The 4,092-nt window shown below is 58.0% G+C and overlaps 1 pseudogene; it reads left to right on the top strand.

The window, feature by feature from the left end:
- Window positions 1–1,197: 1,197 nt before the first annotated feature.
- On the top strand, window positions 1,198–3,862 carry LOC123123010 (proline-rich receptor-like protein kinase PERK4; annotated as a pseudogene).
- Window positions 3,863–4,092: the final 230 nt, after the last annotated feature.

The raw sequence follows: 4,092 nt of genomic DNA, 5'->3' as shown, positions 1-4,092 counted from the left end.
GTCGACTGAGCTTGATCCCCACCCGAGATATTATTCGCCGTAGTCCACACACTCACACCACACACATAGTACGTTCTTTGTTGTGGAATCAGTCCATCCCAACACAAGTCAGACTTGTCAGGTGTGCTCACAGTTTCATCAACCCAAATGATAAGTGCCACACAAATAACACCGCCCTCACCTTTTTATAACTAAAATTGTCATCCAAAAAAAGAAACACAAATTTTTTTTGGAACTTGCCATCTAAACAGAAAGTTGACATGCTTCATAACTAAAGTTGCCATCCTTAGATAACTAAACTTGCTATCAAAAAACATTAGGGCGAAATTGCTTCGTGCCGCACGTTTAGCACTACTTATGAGAGGGTCCTTCGTCAATTTCTTTCAGACCTTTTGATGAAAGATCTCTATGATGACTTCGTGTCAATTTTAACGGTGTGTGAGCATCTCCAACAGGCGCTCAAAAACTGGTCCGCGCCTTAAAATCCGGGTTTTTTAGGCGCCGGACAGCTCCAGCAGAAGCTGTAGAACAGTGCACGCGCAAAAAAGGGTTGGGCGCGCGTTGAAAAACACTATCAAAAGCTGCAAATTTGAGGCACCGGATTGCGGCCGCTTCACAATTTACACTGCGTGTTCTTTTGGGTGCGCGTTTTTGTGCATCTGCTAAAACAATATTTGGTCCTGCGCACTAAAAGTGCTACAGTGGCGCGCTAAAACTATTTTAGGGCGTGAAATTTTTATGCATATGTTGCAGATGCTCTCAGAGGTGGGTTGTGCGTGCATGGTGTGAGTGTGTGTGCGGGGTAGAAATAGAAGATCTCAGAGGAGACCAGTGTCACTCCATGTACGAAATGTAGGAATCAACCAGTGTGGGTCCACGTACATGACTGGCAAGTGGTCCGTCCTCACTCGGCGGCGACCAACCAGCCCCACACGTCACGACCTGGCGTCCATCCACATCCACGGCAGCCTGGAGCGGAGGGATCCGGCTTGCCTGCTCCCTCTCCATGCTCCCATCCGTGCTCCTACTTCATCCTACGGCTATTCTTTTTTCTTTTTCTTTTCTAATTTAATCATCTCCCTCTTGGGATGGGGTCGGGCCTTATTTTCTTTCAATCAAATCAAGCCACCTATGCGGGAGCACGGATGGGAGCATGGGAAGGGAAGGGTGCAGGCAAGTCTCGTCCGGAGCGGAGAGCCCACGGCGGCGACCAAGCAGCCCCACACCACACGTCACGGCCTGGCTGTGGATGAGGCGAACACCAACCACCCGCAAAGATCGGGCGCCGACGACCGCGCGCACGCAGGCAGCGGCAACCAACCCCCGAAGCTGAGGCCCCGCGCGCCGGCGCCGCAACAGAAAAAACAGGGGAGAGCGAGACACGGCCGCGCAACGGCAACAGGGGAGGAGAACAGATCCTGCCGCCACCGGTGACATGGCGGCACAAATGAAACCGACACGACGCGCCGGCCGGGGATCGTCATGGCGGCGGTGGTGCTACGAGCACTGAGCACACGACACGGCCTGGATTTCCTTGCAAGAAGACGTAGCTCCGATCGCGTGCCCCGGTGGTTGGGTTCAACCGAATCCTTCTTGTGTAGCCGGCATGTCGTCCAACTCCTCCTCGGCTGCTCCGCCGCCGCCCTCCAACAGCAGCCCTCCTCCATCGGCCGCCCCGCCGCCGTCGCCGTCCACCTCCAATTCGTCCTCGCCGGCGCCATCCAGCTCCAACGACCCCTCGCCTCCGCCTGCGCAGCCCAAGTCCCATGCCGCTCCGACGTCGCCGGCAAGGGTTCCGTCTCCACCAGCCCAATCCTCCAGAGGGTCCGGTGACTCGAGCAGGTCGTCACAGGCTTCTGCGCACCGTGTCAGCCCCAACACCACGGCCGAGATCATTTTCGCCGCCGCCGGGGCGGCGATGCTCCTCGCGCTCCTCATCGCGGCCTGCGTCTGCTGCTCGAGGAGGACGGCGCCGAGGCGGAGGCGGAAGCCTCACAATCCCATGCATTTCTACGCCGATACCTCCGGCAACAAAGGTAAAACGCAATGCTCACAAAGTTGCCATCGATCGCCATTGTATGCGCGTGGTGCTGTTCCTCTTGCTCTTGATTTGCGTACGTGTAGTTAACCACCATTGTCATGGCGTGGCAACCACAGCCAGCAGCACGTACTACACCGGCGGGCCGCAGCCGCAGTGGCAGAGCGGCACCGGCGCTGGGCCGTCGACGAGCACGTCCGGCCCACCCGGGGCAGCCTGGCCCTTGCCGCCCGACATGAACTCGGGCGTCTACTCCAGCCCGCGCGACCAGCCGACTTCACCGCCTGCACCGCACGAGACGCTGGGGCTCGGCAGGGGCACGTTCACCTACGAGGAGCTCGCGGCGGCGACGGGGGGCTTCTCGCAGGCGAACCTGCTCGGGCAGGGCGGGTTCGGGTACGTGCACAAGGGGGTGCTCCCCAGCGGCAGGGCGGTGGCCGTGAAGCAGCTCAAGTCCGGGAGCGGTCAGGGGGAGCGCGAGTTCCAGGCCGAGGTGGACATCATCGGCCGGGTGCACCACCGCCACCTCGTGTCCCTCGTTGGCCACTGCATCGCCGGCGCCAGCCGCATGCTCGTCTACGAGTTCGTCCCCAACAAGACGCTCGAGTTCCACCTCCATGGTCAGTGCCTCTGTCTCCGTCGCCGTGCACAGCTTCCAGGAGTTAGCTGACACAGACTGATGGTTTCAGGGGAAGGGTTGCCGGCGATGGCATGGCCGACGAGGCTGCGCATCGCGCTCGGGGCGGCGAAGGGGCTCGCCTACCTGCACGAAGACTGTGAGCATGTCCCTAACTTGTCTCCACATCTCCATTGTTGCCTTGCCGGAATCACATTTGTCATGCTCGATCGTGTGCCAACAATGAAGGCCATCCACGGATCATCCACCGCGACATCAAGTCGGCCAACATCCTCCTGGACAACAACTTCGAAGCCATGGTGGCGGACTTCGGGCTGGCCAAGCTGACGTACGACGGCATCACGCACGTCTCGACGCGGGTCATGGGCACGTTCGGGTACCTGGCGCCGGAGTACGCGTCGAGCGGGAAGCTGACGGAGAAGTCGGACGTCTCACGGCGTGATGCTGGTCGAGCTCCTGACGGGGCGGCGGCCCATCGACGCCACCGCGCACCTGGTCCTGGAGGACGGCCTCGTCGAATGGGCGAGGCCGGCCCTGTCGCGCGCGCTCGCCGACGGCGACTACGGCGCCGTGGCCGACCCGAGGCTGCAGGGCAGCTACGACCCGGTGGAGATGGCGCGCGTGGTCGCCAGCGCCGCCGCCTGCGTCCGCCACTCGGCCAAGAAGCGCCCGAAGATGAGCCAGGTGCCGATGCCATAGCACTCGCCGGCGCCGCACACTTCACACGCACTCTGTCTCCCATGGATTTTCATGGCGTGTGGCGATGGTGACTTTATGTTTTACCTCGGGTGCAGATCGTGAGGGCGCTGGAGGGCGACATGTCGCTGGAGGACCTGAACGACGGGGTGCGGCCGGGGCAGAGCAGGCTGTTCGGGGAGGAGGCGGGGTCGTACAGCTCCGACATGAACCGGACCAAAGAGGTGGCCGTGGCGAGCCCCGAGTACAGCGGCAGGTTCGGACGGCCCTCGCCGGTCAGCAGCGACAGGCCTAACTCCGAGGAGACGAGTCCGGTGGAGAGACAGCCGCCGCACCTCTGACCAATTTTCTGATCCTCTTGCCGTACGTCTGGGTAGTTTGTTTATGTGCTATTTCTAACATCTTGCCTCATGCTCCGTGACTGGCTTTAAAATTTGTTCACAAAAGAGTGTACATCTATTTTCCCATTGTATTTTTGTTGTTCTTTGACATATACTCCGTCCGTAAACTAATATAAAAGCGTCTAAATCATTATAACTAACTAAATATTAATGCACATAAAAATTAGTGTCATATTTGAATGTAGTTTACAACGGTATTATTTTAGCTAAATATAACTTATATTGTTTAGTTAAAACCATGGCGAAAATATGGTTCAAAATATGAGAGGGGACTAATAAATCAGGACAGAGGTAGTATTTGATAGTGTTGATGTACCACC

Source organism: Triticum aestivum, chromosome 5D, assembly GCF_018294505.1.
Source record: "Triticum aestivum cultivar Chinese Spring chromosome 5D, IWGSC CS RefSeq v2.1, whole genome shotgun sequence".
Classification (NCBI taxonomy): domain Eukaryota; kingdom Viridiplantae; phylum Streptophyta; class Magnoliopsida; order Poales; family Poaceae; genus Triticum; species Triticum aestivum.
Note: the sequence above shows the minus strand (reverse complement) of the source record. Positions and strands in the feature narration are given on the sequence as shown.